The sequence below is a fragment of the Quercus robur genome, chromosome 5 (genome assembly GCF_932294415.1).
Source record: "Quercus robur chromosome 5, dhQueRobu3.1, whole genome shotgun sequence".
NCBI lineage: Eukaryota > Viridiplantae > Streptophyta > Magnoliopsida > Fagales > Fagaceae > Quercus > Quercus robur.
In genome coordinates this window covers 46,627,186-46,645,423 of record NC_065538.1, presented here as the reverse complement: position 1 = coordinate 46,645,423, position 18,238 = coordinate 46,627,186, and positions in this window count along the sequence as shown.

Sequence of the window (18,238 nt, the reverse complement as noted above, 5' to 3'; positions counted from 1 at the left end):
GGACTCATTCCCCAACAGGTATTTCTCTTGAAAAAAACAATTTTGGTATTTTCACGCTATGTGAAGTCCTTGCTTATTATGAATACAGGTATATGATGTTTAGTGCTTCCTCTAACTTTATAGAGCCTACATATAAACCATTCACCAACTGAACACTTCTCCTAACTTGTGTGAAATCCACCTATTAAGGGCTTGAGTGAGTTTGGATGATACCATGGTGTTATATTAATTAACAACAAATTTGAAACAATAACCTTTGTTTTGACACTGAGAAGAAATGCAAGCCTTTTGTTGTAAAATTAGTCTCTGTCATGTTCTAGAGTTGTTCATGATAAATACCTATAAGCCATTACTTTTAGTTGTAGAGAAATTATGAATCTATTGACTATTGAACTATTTGACTAAGGCAAAAAACATTAGACCTGATAATGGATTCTTCTTTGCATGTTTCCCTCATTAGGCACATCTCTTAGGCCTGTTTAGTTGCCCATGAATCAAAACCATTCATATTTTGTATAATACTACATTCACGAATTGTCACTATAGTGGATAAAATGATTTATTTGTGTTTTATGATGTGGATTTTAGCAAAATATTTTTAATTTTGTTATAGAAAATTGGAACATGTTTGAATTCAAAAATGGCTTGAGAGTGAGGCTATGATTAGCTATTGTCCTGCCCTGTATGTATATAAGCATGCAAGGCTGTGTGTGTATTTTTCTCATTGGGAATAATTAATTTCATTAAATGTCTTTCTTATATATGGAGGTTATTTTTTTTTTTTTTTAAATTGTAGGTTTGGAGATGTGTCATAGTACGCATTCTTTGGCAAAGATATTGTTGAGTTGGGGGGTTGCCATTTTTCGTCGCTTGGAGTTTTTAAAATGGTTAGTGATGTTTTTAATATAATTTTATGATTTTCCCTCTTACTTGTTTTCTTTATTAGGCCATTGGGTTTACTAATCTATTTAAATTGTGTTCTTTTAATTTAAAGTTTTTTTAGCCAGGTTTGATCTTATCGAAATAAAAAAGTTTTTGAGCTAGGTATGCTTCTTTAGTTTTAGATATTAATTTCTGCATGTCAATGTCTTTTAATTACTATTTTATTTGTATATTTAGCTACTATAGTTTCTTTTCTTTTCTTTTTTTCTTTTTTGGGTTTCTTTGTTGCATGTTATATAATTTATTTGGAGTTTGATATTAGAATTCATGTTTGTTTTATAAAATTTTAACTTTTTATTAGAATTTATATATTTATTTCTGGAGCCTAATTGATTTAGTTTTGCATATAATTCTAAACATAAAAACCAATATGGATTAGATGTAGTTTATAATTGAACATAAGGGTAGGATTTAGAGGTTGGGCTTGGTGCAATAATAAGTACCTTCTACAAAACAAGTCACTATGGTGGTTGGAAATACTATAGTATGACTCATATTATTTTGGTTTCAAGCAGTCACAAATCACATAAACCCCAAAATATTTTGGATTCCATTTTTTTTTTTTTGGCAAAATATATTTTGTTGAGAACAATATACTCCTATGAAAAGCTCCAGTTGTTTCCAATTTTTTCTTCATTGGGATAAGTATTCGTTTCTCTTTTGAAAATTGAGACTGCTAAGTTTTTGTTAGAAATGTTGTTTTAGATGGAGGCAAATAAACCTAAGTTTGAAAGAATTCAAACTGGAAGTCTTTTCTGGATTTGTTATTGGCTTCTCACAAGAGTTTGATAGAATTCCTAAATAGTGTTCATATGGCATGATTTGTTTTCCCACATAAATTAGTTCCTAAATCATCAACAGTTGAATATAGAGAAGAAACAAAAGAAAGTAAGAACGAAGTGGGGAAATGTTATTGATTCATCTCTGCTTCGTTCTCTTTTCTTTTCTTTGCCTTGCTTTTTGTTCATATCTCCTTTTTTACTTTTTCTCCCATGCCTTGCTGCTTGCTTTGTTGTATATGTTCTTGCTGTTTTGTTCTGTTGGTTTTTGAGAGTGAATGGGAAAAGGAATTGCCTTTGCTGGGTTTTTTGGTTCAATAAGAAAAAGGAGGAAGCTTTATATGTTTTTGGTGATGCTTCCTTCAAGTTTCTTTGAGAGGTTTGTCTGACTGGTGTAGGGAGTTGTTGGTGGTCTCAGCCCTCTTGGATTTGTGGGAAAGGAGGGAACTTTTTGTATTTTTGGGCTAGGAAAGGGTTTTGTTTATGGAGTTTTGGAGGGCTGGAACAGTGGCACTTTTTGCATTTGTTATGTTACTTTTTTTCTTTCCTTTTCTATCTTATTTGTCTGTATTGAATTGTGCTTAAGAACAGCCAATGCTATTGCCCATTGCACCTAGATAGATAAATCACTTTGTTGTATATTGCAGAATATGAGCAGCAAGATAGAGTTACAAAGAATTGCCTCCTTTTGTAAAATATGTTACTATCTAATTTTATAAAGAACATTTTTCTACCATTGAGTTGGCTTATCAGACTTGGAATATATGTAGTTTGTTTTAAATCTAACTCACATATGTAAAGGGTTTGTGATGTTTCCTTCCTTAGAGGTATAGAGCATGTGTATGTACACTTTAAATGAAATTGTAATTTGTGTATACCCAAATTTTACTATTAATAGAAAATTTTCTACTGCGATTGTTTAAATATGAGCAATGAAAACAAGTTTGAGTAAAAAGTGAAGAAGAGGGTTAATTTTTTTTAATAATTTGATAATTCAAGAAGAGGGTGTTATCTCTTTTCTTCTTTTTAATTTTTAATTTTTTAATTTTAGTATAATATTAATTTATGGAGTACGCTACACAATGATTGCTCTCTATCAATAGACCTAAACACACTTATATATACATGACATATAATAGAATAAAAGAAAGATTAAATCTATTTTTCAATATCTTTCCCGTGCAGCGCATGGGTTAGCGACTAGTATTACTAAAAGCTGAAGCATAACGTTTAATGCTGCTGCTCTCACGTTGTGCCACATCAGCTGCCACGTCATTCTTTTTTTTCTTTTCTTTTTTAAAATATAATATATCCTACAATTTTAAAATGATTTTTACGATTTTCAGCCCTATAAATACAGCCCACTACTTATTTATTTACTTCCATTATCACCATATAATAAATCTAGCCCACTACTTATTACTTTCACTATCACCCTATAATAAATCTGTATAATTAATCTAGCCCACCTCTTATTTATTTAGTTCCACTATCAAGCCTAACCCAAAGACTTTTCAGTTCAGCTTTAGGGTTTTGTGTGAACTTTTTCAGTTTAAAGGGGGAAAAACAACAAAAACGAAGAAAAAACAAAACGTTGAAGCCTTTCAAGCTTCAGTTTTTTTTTTTTTTTTTTTTTTTTTTCAATTTTCTTATTATTGTTTTTAACATTTATTTTTTTAATATTTACACTTCTCCAACCTTTCTCTCTCCCTTGCTATTTCATCTCCCCACTACTTCTTTAATCTTTCTCTCTTCCTTACCTTTTCATCTCCCTACTACCCTCTACTTTAATATCATTCTTCCTCTTTCCCTTCATCTTCCTTTATTTTTGTCTCTTCTTATTCACACCCTCTTACTATAAATTTGTCACTATCTCTTCTATTCTATGCATAGTTTTCCCTCACAAAAAAAAGTTCCCTCTCTCTCTCTCTCTCTCTCTCTCCAAATTTTTTGGTGGATTTTTTATTTTTTATTTTTCTTGCGTCTCTACTTTAGGTTGATAATTTTTTATATTCTTTAAAACTCTATTTTGGATTAATGCGATTTATTTTTTTTAAAAAAATTGTGATTTAGCTTTGTTTTTTAAATTGTTGTTGTTGTTTTTTTTTATTTTTTATTTTTTATTCTCTTTGATTGTTAAATGTTATCCTATTGCGTTCTAAAGAATTAAATATAGCAGATAAAAATATAATATTATTCTATTACATAGCATAATATTAAAAATATAATGTTGCTGCTATTACGTTGCGCTACGTACATCAACTGCCACGTCATTCTTTTTTTTCTTTTCTTTTTTAAAATATAACATGTCCTACAATTTTAAAATGATTTTTACAATTTTCAGCCCTATAAATGCAACCCACTACTTATTTATTTACTTCCACTATCACCCTATAATAAATCCAGCCACTACTTATTTATTTACTTTCATTATCACCCTATAATAAATCTGTATAATTAATCCAGCTCACCTCTTATTTATTTAGTTCCACTATTAAACCCAACCCAAAGACTTTTCAATTCAGATTTAGGGTTTTGTGTGAGCTTTTTCAACTTAAAGGAAAAAAAAAAAAAAAAAACCCTAAAGCTTGAAAGGCTTCAACCTTTTGTTTATTGTTTGTTTCAGGCTTTAACCTTTTGTTTTTTGTTTGTTTGTTTGGTTTTTTTTTTTTTTTTTTTCCAATTTTCTTATAATTGTTTTTAACATTTTTTTTTTAATATTTACACTTCTCCAACCTTTCTCTCTCCCTTGCCATTTCATCTCCCCACTACTTCTTCAATCTTTCTCTCTCCCTTACCTTTTCATCTTTCCACTACCTTCTACATTAATATCATTCTTCCTATTTCCCTTCATCTTCCTTTATTTTTGTCTCTTCTTATTCACACCCTCTTACTATAAATTTGTCATTATCTATTCTATTCTATGCATAGTTTTCCCTCACAAAAAAGGTTCCCTCTCTCTCTCTCTCTCTCTCTCTCTCTCTCTCTCTCTAAATTTTTTGGTGGATTTTTTTTTTTATAATTTTTCTTGTATCTCTACTTTAGGTTGATAATTTTTTATATTCTTTAAAACTCTATTTTGGGTTAATGCAATTTAATTTATTTTTTTAAAATTGTGATTTAGTTTAGTTTTTTAAATTGTTGTAGTTTTTATTTTTTATTTTTATTCTCTTTGATTGTTAAATGTTATCCTATTGCGTTCTAAAGAATTAAATATAGCATATAAAAATATAATATTATTCTATTACATAGCATGATTTGGATAATTTGGTATTTATTCTGTTACATAACATGATTTTTTATAGTACTCAATTTAAATGTTAAACTATGAGACTTTACTAATTTTTGTTTATTTTCTAATCCTTTGTGGTGGACAAAGTACTCTTAATAGTTATATTAAAAGTACTTTATAATGCCATTTATTTAAAGAAAAGCAAATGTTAGCCAAATGAAAATAATCGGATAGGTGACAAATTTTAACTTTTGCAATTTTATTTTTATTATTATTATTTTATAACAATGCATGTATAGAAATTTAATTCTTAGATTTTCCTAATAATTGTTTATTTGATAATATGTTTTGAGCGGCCGAAATTATAATTTCTACAAAGAAAATAACCTTAATAGATTATCAAAAACAAAATTTTATTCTAATATTGGTTCAATTAATCATTGTTAAGTTTTATTAATTTTTTTTAGTTTACATTTTTTTGGTGTTTTGGATTATTCCTATATTACATTTATGATTGTTCCTATAATAAATAAAAATTTAATTATGAAATACACTACTCATTATTAGATTAGTTTAAATTGTAAATTTTTTTTTTAATAAAATCACCATAAAAATAATTATCACGCGCAACGCGCGAGTTTGCGACTAGTTAAAGTTAAAACTGAATCTGATTATGAAGAGCATTTTAGAAACAAAATCATAGCTGCTGCCTTTTTTGAACTTCCATATGAGAAAGTTTTCATCGACAAGTATCACAAGGGATTCACCACCTCCACACAGACGTACAGATTTGGAGGATTTGGCTTTGTAAGTAATAACTACACCTTGTAGCTCTCAGTTTCCACATAATTTCAAGTTGATCATTCCAAAGTTTAAAACTGAATATTTCCAAAAAAGAAGCGAAAAAGCAAGTTACATATTATCATTGGCATTCACTGAATTTATTTTTTCAGATTATTTCGAGTCTTAAAGAATTCTTTGCAGAAAATATGAATTCCAGACAGTTTAAATATGAAAAGAAGCAATTTTGTAGAGTTTCTGCAAGCTTTCTATGGTGGCTAAAACTAGTTCATTATTATAAAGAAGTCTTCATTTATTTTCAGACAATGGTTTTAAGCACCTAAATCCTCAATAAATATTGATTAAATAAAATTTTCCATACATGCTATTATTTTTGTGTTAGTAATTCCATTCCAATGTGTTACCATTCTTGCCATTTGAGTTGTATCAATTTCATGCTTTAGATTAAGAAATTATAAGGTTAAAGGTGTATCTAGTGCAATGTCATTTAAAGTTTTAAGTATTAAAAACTGTCTCCATTTCATTGTAATTGAGAGAATCATCTTTTTTATGGTAGGAATCACTTCTAATTTACCCTCCATGCAGGTATTCCAGAAAGGCTCGCCAATAGTGAAGGACTTTTCAAAAGCCATACTAAGGCTATCAGAAGATGGTACACTAACAAATCTGGAAGATAATTGGTTGACTCCCTCACGTGGGTGTTCAACAGACCAAACATCCAGTGATACAGATCCTTTGAGCATGCAGAGCTTCTGGGGTCTCTACCTTATATCTTCTGCCATTTCTACAATTTGTTTCCTACTGTCATTAATTCAATTGCTAAAGAATTATCAACGTCCTCAAGAGGCAAACGAAGACAATGCAACTCCTAGCCCAATAAGAGTTTGGAACAAGGTGGTTGGACTTGCAAAATACTTCTATAATGGAGAGATCATTACTCCAGGGAGGGCTTCAAGTTCATCTTGTACGCTAAACTTACATAGTTGGACTTCTTTAAGATAGGAAGACGTGAGGACTATCAACATTCCCCATGATATTAACCAGGCCACCCCACCTTCTGAAATTGAAGTGTCATAGAACTCCTTGTTGAATGCACAGAGTAGGATAGGTAGGTTTTAGATGAAGAATTTTTATAATGAGCCCAAATGTTGTAATATTTACTTCTAATTGTCTACTACTAATTGTTGGAGGGGGCATTGTATGAAAGAAAGGGTTGTTAAGAGTTTGTTACAAATAGTTGGCTGGTGAGTTAGTAAGTTGCCTTGCTCAATTAGTTACATGAGTTAAAGAGTCAACTAAGTAGAAAACTCGATGTGAATCAACTGTATAAATATTTATCAAATGTCAATAGTGTTGAATATCAATAAGAAATTAATTAGTCAGATTTTTCCTTTCCTTTCAACCAATTTCTTTCACACATTTCTCTTTTCTTGGAAGGTGATTACCTCGAATTGGTCAAGTTTCATTAATTTCCCTAAGAGCCCAAGTTTGCAAGTTGTTCATTATACATATCAAGTTTGAAGGAACTTGATTTTCTTACTTAATTTAATCTATGGTTTGCATGAAGTAATGACAAGATTATCAACAACAGGCCTTGGAAGGGCTAGCACAACAATTTGACCATCTCTTTGAAAGCCTTAAAGCCCGAACTAAAACATTGAAACTGGACTTTCCCAGGTTTGCAGGGTAAAATCTTTCTACTTGAATATATTCTTTTTCCCATAAAAAAGTTGCAACATGACCAAAATTACAAACTAAAGAAAAGCAGCCAAAATGGTACAGCTGTGTCACAATAGAGTTCAACAGATACATAGTTTTGATGGAAAGAGTCAAGCAAAGTTATTAGTTTACATATTGTTCTGTGCAACCCTTGGCAATGATATAATGTAAGAACAAACCCAACATCTTGATAGCAATTTCACACCTTTCTAACGCTACAGAAAATTCATACAATACAAACAAGAAAACAAGAGTAAAAGGAAAGACCAAAAATTGTACCGATAAACTGGGACACTTCTTGACAAAATCCTAATAAGTTCCCTAGCCTTGATCATAATATATGGGTCCCTATTTATGAAGCACGAACGCGGTTGGGAGGGTGCCGCACCGGAGTCCGATGCGGCTGCCCACACGTCGGTATTGAGTCTGAGTTTTTTTTTTTTTTTTTTTTTTTTTTTTTTTAAACGGATTTCGCATTGACTTGGCTTGATTTGTGCCGACTCGGCTTCCATTCTCGTCGATTTGCGCCGAACCAGGAAGATTTGGCCAAAATAAAGCCGAATCGGGTTGTATTGACCAGCAACTGAAACAGGCTAAAATCAGCCTTAAATCATGCCAGAACAACTGAAATCGGCTTTGAATAAGGCCCAAACAACCTAAATCTATCATTCCTCAATTTTATTCTGAATATTTGTTACTTCTTTTGTGTTTTCTTTTTTGTTTTGTGTTTTTTTCCTTCTTTTCGTTGTTTTGTGAATCAAGGCATAGTAATGTGTTTTTTAAGAATATTTTAATAATAAAAATATATAGAAAATATAAATAAAAATATTTTTAATTGCTGCATCCTGCCGCATCCGCACCCTACTTTTTCAAAAATTGCTAAGTCCCACACCCGAATCCGGAAACACACCCATGCTTCATAGGTCCCTATATTTCTGACACACAGAGAAGAGAGAATCAAGAAATTAATCTTTCAAATGTAAAACAATGAAAAATAGAAACTTCAGGCAGTTTTTAGTAATATGAAATGAATCTGATAACTAAACTTACTAAGTTCACATGAAATGCCATACTCTTTCAAGGTAGATTTAATAGTTGGTCAAACCTCTTGCAAGTACTTTTCCGAAGAAAGCAATTATAAAAAATAAAATAAAAAACCCAAAATCAAGAGCAAACAGTCAAACACCATAAAGAAAAAAAAATTAATTTAAAAAAATAATTGGTGGTTTTGAAATTTTTATCTCTGTATTAAGGGAAGATAGTGGAGAATTCCGGATTCATTCCAAGAAGGGTTGAACTTTTCGATCTTCTAGCGGTCCATGTTTGGGGTCCTCATCCCAAGGCTTTGGTTTGTTGTGCTTCTTCTGAACAATTTATTTATTTATTTATTTTTTTAACTATTTTAAAAAGGAACTAATGGCCTATTTGGATGTTTAAAAAATGAGGGGGAGTAGAGTAAAGGGAGGGAGAGTAATTTAATTACCTTGTTTGAAAGTTTTTTAAGGAAGGAGGGGGAGGGGTTTGGAGGGATTTGAAGGGGTTTCAACTACCTCTAACTTCTCATTTTTAATTCCTCCAAATTGGAGAGATTTAGAGGGAGAGTAGAGTAGATAAATTATTGACCAAATGAATTCCCCAATTTACCCTTTCTAAATTAACAAAATTACAAACCAAAATAAACGCTCTCTTCAATCTCTCTTGTTAAAACCTTCCTTCTTCTTCTTCGTCAAGATCTAGGGCTTCGTTTCTTGTAGCTCAGACTCAGAGAGAGAGAGAGAGAGAGAGAGAGAGAGAGAGAGAGAGAGAGAGAGAGAGTACGAACATGGTGGCTTCTCAAGAGTACATGGACACGATGCAGCTTCGCTAGAACTATTGGAATCTCTGGCACACTGATCTCATGGGCACCATTCAAGCAGACACTCCCTGTATACTGGAACTTGTGGATCTTGATTGTGTTGTGGATTTCTGAGTTTTTGAGGAGCTGTTTTGACTTTGACTTGGTTTTGACATTGGTTGACTTTGTGAATTCGTTTTGATCTCTGTGAAATTTGAATTAGTTTTCTTTTTTCTTTTTCTTGGCATCCAAACAGCGAAAGAACAGATAAAAAAAAAAAAAGATTTTGCTTTATTAATTAGATGGACAAGGCATTCTCAATGGGCTCTATGTTGTTAAGTCTATTTTCAAATAGGGGTAAATTTGTCTATTTAAACCATTTCCTCTCATTTCCATTCTAATTTTTAAAACATCCAAACTAGAGGAAAGGTTAATTACTCCCTTCTCTCTTACTAATTTTAAAAACATCCAAATAAGGTAAAGGATAACCATTCCCCTTTACTCTCCTCTACTCTCCTCCCTCTCTAAACTTCCAAACAGGCCAAAAATTTGAACAATAATTTTAGGGTATGTTTAATAACTGTTTTTTCCTCTTATTTTTAGTTTCCAAAAACAATTTTCTATTTTTGAAACTAAAAAACTTTTTTTGCAACCTAAAATGGATAGGAAACAAAAACTGTTCTCAAAACTCAATTTGTGAAGGAAACTGAAAACATGCGAAAGACTGTTTTCAGTTTTTAATTTTCAAAAGTCAATAAAAATATGCATTTAATTTAATGAACCTATCTCATTTAATGAGTTAATATTAGAATTCAAATCCTAATAACAATATATTTTAATTTTTTGCTATTTTTTTCTTCAAAAAACTATTTTTTTAATTTCAACTAACCAAACATGTTTTTGGTTTCAAAAAGACAAGAAAATTGTTTTTTTTTTTTTTTTAAACTTTTTTATATTCCCAAAAACAAGTTTTTGAAAAAAAAAAAAAATTGTTACCGAACATAACCTTATATTTTAAAATTAATTGTATCTCATATAAACTTTTTAAAAAATAATATCGAAATTTCATTAAGATAATATTTGGCAACAAACTTGATTATAGCCTAAAACTACAACTTCACTTAATAACTATTTATTGGAGGAGAATTTAAAAAAATCTACCATTGGATTACATTTTCTTCTTATATCCTTCGTGTTTGCAAAATTTCTAGAAGATCAAAGATCAATAGCTATGACATCAATTAAATGTTTAAATTTCAAGTTTTTGTAATTTAAAATTATGGTATATTACAATAAACCTACCTGCAGTTAGACCTGTTTTTACTTTGCTTACTTGTAGTTTAAAACTTGACATTTTGCCCACCTAAGATTAACTCAATTACTCTTCCGTAACCTACCTTCTATTTGCCGTTAGATAAACATAATTTTAGGCAAAAATAAACTTAACAAGAATCAAAAGGCTAGGTTTTTAAATTATGAATTGGGCAACCAAATTTACACAATTTCAAGTTGAGCCTGGTCCCTTCCCCATCATAGTCTTAGTATACTAGTAAATTCGATCTCTCATTCTTCTATTCTCATTTCTCCTTAATTCTTTTTTTCTTTTTTCTTTTTTAATATATATATATATATATATATATATATATATATATATTTATATATATATCAAATAAACATATAAAAAATGTAGTCAATGAATAAAAGACAAAAGAAACACATTACAATAACAACTTTCGGATGCAATATCTTTGTAAAGTGCCAAACCTGACTTTAACCTCCAGCCCTTCTATACAGATGGGTGAATATGTGTAACGAAGAAGAAGGGTTGTGCATTAGCTCAGCTGGTTGTGATTTTCGTTAGAGAGAAGGGCATTGAGGGACGATAGGGGTTGGGGAAGAAATCTAGGAGGACATAGCCTTCTCAAGGCAAATATGCTTTGGGATTTTTTATTTCTTTTTATTTTTTTAAGATTCAGGTAATAGGTTTGAAGGTTCCTTTCTTTCTTTCCTTGGTGGTGTTTGGTTGTGTAGAAAAGACCGAAAATTAGGAGAGGGACAAGCTAAGATCAAGATCAATCCATGGTAGAACAAACCAAGCCCACCCTCAAAAAGTGTTGTTGGATTTCTCTCCCTATCTTACCCCCTTCCAATCTAGCACCTAGGAGCCACCACCGTGACACCAAACCCATGGTTGATCAACCATGATCCAAACCCATTGCTGGATTTTTTTTTACCTCACTCTTCGGTTGTTGGCTTATCTCTACCTCACTCTCTTTTTTGGCTTATCTCTATCTCACTTTCTTTTGTTGATAATGTTGCTGGTTGTTTTGAGATGTTGATCTTCTTGTAAAATTTGGTTCAAAATTTTGAGTTGTCGTGAGATTGTTTTTTTTTTTGTTTTGTTTTTTTTTTTTAGGTAATAGATAGAGTTGCTGTGAGATTGTTGATATTATTATAGATTAAAAATAATTTCATTAAGCCCTTTGATTGGCGTGTCATTCCTCCACTTTGATCTCATTGAAGTTCATGAGCAATTAAAAACCTTAACTTTTTGATTCTTGTTATATTTGTTTTCGCCTAAAAATGTTTTTTTTTTCTAATGACAAATGGAGAGGTGGGTTACATAAGGTTAATGGAGTCAACCTCAAGTTAGTAAAGTGTCAAGTTTTAAACCACATGTAGGCAAAGTAAAAATTGGCTTAACCATAGGTGGGTTTACTGTAATTTACCCTTAAAATTATGTGTGGACACCCCCAAAAAGGATTTTCTTAAAATATTTTTTTTGTGTGGTATCGCACATTGGGTCCTTAGTGACGTGATTCTTTGTGTGCATGCATTTCTAAGGTGAGGTGTGTGTGTGTGTGTGTGTGAGTTGCTTTTTCGTATTTTTATTTTAGGAGTCACCATCAACCATTGGTTTTGTATTAGGTGTGATTGGTCACTTATATGTCTAATTTATTTTAAGTTACCTAATTAACTAAACCAATTTTAAGGGTTTATTAATTAAAGTAAACCAAAAGTCTCAAACCAAAGATCTTGGACTCAAAAGTTCGGTTACGTGTGGAGAAGGTGTTAGGCACCCGACACCGCCTATCCAAAGGATAGTACCCAATTTTAATTTATTTCTAGCATAATCTTTTTAGTGATGAAATAATACACTTGGCATTTTTGTTTTTGAAAAAACTTTGTACAAACTATACACACGCACATGTGAGTATTAACTTATGTATAATGTATCATGTGAATATTTATTTCAAGGATTTATTTACAACCAAAGCATGCGAAGTATATATTTACATAGCATGTGTGAGGTGTGGACGCCCCCCAAATTTTTGAAATTTTTTGGGTTTGGTCACACATTGGGTCCTTGGTGACGTGACTCTTGTGTGCTTGTGTGTCTAGGGTGGGGTGTGTGTATGTGAGTCCATTTTTCTTATTGTTTTTAGGAGTTGCCACCAACCATTGTGTAAGAGATCAACAAAGCTCTCAAAAAAGAGATTTGGGTACTTTTTTAGGGCACCTCTCTTTTTGGGTAAGTGGTGTGGAGTCGCCACTTATTTTGTATACAAAAGAAAGAAAAAAATTAAGTACAAATTACCTGACTTAATTATTCATTTCTCATTGATTGAATAAAAAAGAATACATATTTGATAAATTGAGTATTACATGGATTGGGGTCCTAGTTACAAACTACCAAAGATACATGGCTTTTTGTCCTAGTTACAATCTATCCAAAAAATAAAATAAAAATAAAAATAAAGCCTAGGTCTACCTATCCAAAGACACTAAATTCGAAGGCTAGGTTATGGAATGGGAAGATGTTAGGCATCCATTTCGCCCTAACAGAGTTTGGTCTTCTAGACTCTCATGACCAATGTACCCCTTTTATGCATGACATGAATGATATGTTCCACATATGAAAAACTAAATCACATAATTCTATTTATGAATGCATCCTCTTCTTTGTTTAAAAAAAAATTCAAATTAGTGTTGTGATAAAAAAAAAAAAATTTTGATTTGGTTTAGAAAAATCAGATCTATTTTTGTATATGTAAAAAAAATAGTTTTTGGCATAGAAAAGTCAGACTTGTGTTTATTAAATAAAACAAAGTCTTTTGGTTTTTTTTTTTTTTTTTTATTTAAAAAAATATCAGATTTGTTTTTAAGAACTAGAAAATTTGGTTTTTGGTTTATATTTGAAAGTTCAAATATGTGTATAAAACACCCTTGTACGTTTAGACCCCCAAATACAAAATAACCAATTCAAGCTTTATGACAAACAACTAGTGTGCGGAAAATGAACATAAGCTATAAATAGAATTGGAAATCAATCTAAGCCAATTATAAATCACATCCACAACAGAAAATAAAAGGCAAAGATAAAGGGAAGAGAGATGTAAACACAAGGACAACACACGATGTGTTATCGAAGAGGAAACCGAAGCCCTCGGCGTAAAACCTCTCCGCCGCCCTCCAAGCGGTCAATAATCCACTAGAAAATGTAGTTGGGATATATGAACAGCAATAGACTCTCCAAGCCTAATCTACCCGATGTACCTAAGCCCTCCAAGCTTCTTGCTCCAACGAGGTTGCGCCGAACCTTTTTCTTTTCTAGCTTACCGGATTCCGCTATAATCCATAGCATTCGCTATCCTTGGCATCTTCCAATGCTTCCCAAAGCTCCAAAAACACTCAACACTCTAAATGGGTGTGGGTAGTGTTTGGATAGAAATCTCCTCTCAATAGATATGACAATGAGAGAGGGAATGAGAAGAGACTACAAAGATTTCTCTCTAAGAATGAGTAGCTCTCTCTAATTGGATGGGTGTTTTAAAGAAACCTCTCTTAGGGTTTTTCTTTATGAATGGCCACACATATTATGTGGGAATGAGGGGTATTTATACTGGTGTGATCATGGAATGCGAAGAGTCAATTTTTCCTAAAACAGGGTTGGCTGGCGACTTGACCTCGCGACTTAACTGAGTCGCGAGTTCAAGCCGCTAGCTAGCTAAATGGCTAGTCTGGATTTTTGTCCTGTAGTGCTCCAGCTGGCATGACTATTCAGCTTCCCTGCATGCTCTGTGCGTGTGCAACTTTTGGCGGCTTGCAAGCCGCGAGCCTCCCGCGAGTCCAGCCGCGAGTCCCTGCTTCACTGCACAGTCTTGAGCATTTCTTCACACTCTCTCACACACTACCCTTACATGATTCCCACCTAAATACAGGATTTCTAAGTGCTGTATTACAAGCAAATATGTCACGGAATAAAGCCAACACATGGTTGATTAAATTCAACCTTACAATCTCCCCCTTTGGCTATTCCGTGACAAAACATCCTAAAACAGACTCTAGACTTAAACGTGGGTTTGAGAACATTGGCAAAACTCACTCACACCTAAATCTGGAAGCTGTGAAGCACTTGAATCATATGAGCATGAAACTCATGAAACATAACAATACACCATGCTCATTGTATACAGAAAACATGAAATGCATATGAAACAGGCAATATGTGATCAAGCAAAGATGGAGTTAAGAAACAAACCATGGCTTGATCAACCAAGCAATCACTACAAGGTAGTGACCACAATGCTCATTCACACTTGGAATGAACACTTGGACATACAAGCTAACAAGCTCAATGCAAGTCACTTGCATGCCCAACACTCAACCAATGTATAATACACTAAGTATATGTATCTAGGAACAATCCTACAAGGGCACAAGAGTGACAGTACTTAACAAGAAAATGCATGACATTTAGTTAACAGTACTGATTTGACAAAGTATAAAAGGCTGCATAAAACATGGTACAAATCATAAAGCCTACAGATATAAACCCTAAAAGCTTACAAAAGCAACATGGGTACAAATCACAAAATACTGAATATAAACTTAAACAATATAAACTAAAAGTGCTTAAAGTTTCTCCCCTTCAAAGTGATGAGAAGCTGTGATGCACTTGGAACATATATACTTGTAACCTGAAACACTCAAAACACATTAGACCCTCAAGATAAAGCAAGTAATACAAGGACAAGTATAATGTAACAAGTAAAAAGCGATCAAGAAAACATGTTGTGAAACATATGAGAACCTTGATCAAACACCAAAACAGTCATATAGAAATGATTACAATGATCACATAGCAAGGCAATTGATCATCCGAACATGCATTCAATGAAGCACAATAGCATAAGGAAGTATGCATGTCCAAAACAAACATGATGCGATGAGAACAATAAAGCATAACTCAAAGCACCATAAAGCCAACAAGAAAACAAACAGAACAAAGTTTTCTAGTTAACACAATGTCTTTTCCCTCTTGGTATATGCATCTCCACTATGGAAAATCTCCTCCTCTACAAATGTGCACGAGAAATAGAATTTCTCCCCCTAAGGATGTGCACAAGAGTCATAACAAGAGTCATATAGAAATGACAAAACACTCCGGTATACTCTCTAGAGTATACTCTCCCCCTTTTTGTCAGGAATAGACAAAGGATCAAGGAGAAAAGAGGGCAAGAGATGAATGAACGAACAATGATAATGATGCATGAGGGGTGCAAGATGAATGAGAAAATGAAGTTCAAACCTAAGACAAAGTAACATGCTACAAAGCATAAGGTAAACATGACATGCTAGGATGAAGAAATAAGGTAAAGACCAATGCATGACAAGGGTAGCAAAGGTGTGTGCAAAAGGTGGCTAAGTGCAATGCATGACCAATGCATGAAAAATGCACATGTGGGGCAAGGTGTGTTAAATACACAACCAATGAATCAAACATGTTCCTAATGAGGAAACATGAGAAACTCCAAAATTTGGTACTCATCGGAGTCCAAACAAGCGAGAAAATGTCTAAGAGGCATTTTATCAAACACCTAGCATGCACACTATGAATAATAATGTGAAACAATGCATGAACATCATGAAATTCACCCTTAATACAAGTTCTAATTGCCACAAGGGGCCAACATCCAATGCAAATCAACAAAATAAACCAATCCCATGAAGAAATTTGACAAAAATTAAGTTTTCCCAACCCCTATGATAAAAATCCCAACCAAGAGCACAAAACTCTCCAAAACATAATCCAAGGATCAAAAATAATGAAAAGAATTTATAATTACCTTAGAAATGTTAATGGAATGAAAAACCATTCAAATTTGGTTGGGTTTTGATGTAAAAATATTGAAAGAGGGGTTTTAGAGAGGATGGGAGAGGTTTAAAACAAGTTTCCCACAAAAAGCCCTTTAAAAAGCTATTTCTGGGCGTTTCGCGAGGTTCAGTCGCGAAAATTTTCGCGAGTCGCAAGGTTCAGTCGCGAAAATTTTCGCGAGTCGCGAGTGAGTCGCGAGCAAGCCGCGAGTGAGTTGCCAAAAGCTTCTGGATGAACTTGCGACTGGGGTTTCACGACTGGCGAGTCGTCAGCTGAGCCGCGAAAAACTCTGACACCTATTTTTCAATACATAACATGTTTAAACAATGAAAAATAAAGTAAACACTAAACATGATCACAAAGAGTGATAAAAATCACTTCCAAAAACATATAAAATGGTCAAAAATCTTTTTGGATTAATTCATATAAGATTGAGCACACACACATCACATTTAGACAAGTACAATCTAACAAATGAATAAGACATTCATTGAACATTAGGCAAGTGTGTTGTGTGTGTGTGTATCAAATGTGGAATAGTTATTAGTCTAGAGTGAAGTTTCAATGATCAATTCAATCAAGTCATACATAACTAGTACTAAGTCAAGTGGTCTATCTCAATTATAGAAATGAACATATATGACCTCCCACAAGAAAATGATTACATAAGATTGAAGCTTTTCATTTGGCTTCTTACAATTCATATCATTTGATCATTTTGAATCAATACAACTCATTTTGAGCAATACATCTCATTTTTTTTTTGAGATTGATGCCAGAAAATTTGTGATATTTCAATTTGATGAACAAGCCTTTGGCTTTTTGGGCATCATACATTTTCATATAAGTCGCTTTCCCTTTTTCCTAGTCGAATACTAGTATGTGCGACGGCTTTTGCAGCTCATTATCTCTTTTTATTTTGAGATTTACATTTATAGAGCTCTTTAAGCAATAAAAATAAAAGAGTGGGAAGAGATATAAGCACAAGTCTATGCATGTATCAAAACCAACATGACTATTGACTAACCATTCATGACACTCTTGAAGATCGATTTACAACAATCACACAAAGATGTCAAGATTTTTCCCACAAAGATATAAGTGCAAAAATAACAAGCTAAGCTCGTAAATGCACAAAGCCATTTGTACAAAGGTACAAGGTCAAACTCACATGTGATATGTGCTCAAACATATACGATCAAACTTTTTAAATTTTTCACTTTTTATGTGGTTTTGGATTTTTTACTCACACAAAACTGAAATATAAAAGTAAGATAAAAAACAAAACAATGCATATAAATGAATGCAAGATGCACAAAATGCATGAAGATATGACATTTAATGCATGAAGGGTCTTACAAAGATCGAAAGAATTAGATCAAGGACTAAAAGAGCAAAAGCTCAACCATAGGAACCCTTCCTCATCCAAACAGAACGATTGTTTGGAATGAGTGTCTCAAGAGAAGTGAGACAAGGGTTGGAAGAATGAGAACCGGAGATGCACATAGTCAAGGAGTTAAGAGCATTAAACATTTTCTTTAACAACATGCTATTTTCATTCAAAACCGGTTTACTCTTTTTAGCACAACTTCCAAAAAGCTCAAGTTTTTCTTTTCTTTTGATTCTTTTAAAAGCATGAAACTTAGAGCATTGAGGTCTTAGATGACCAAAGGCACCACAATTGGTGACAAACAATGTGTTTAGGTCCACTAGGCTTTTTGGAAAGGGATCTAGCAACATGGTTTTGTTCCCTCTTCAACTTATGACATTGA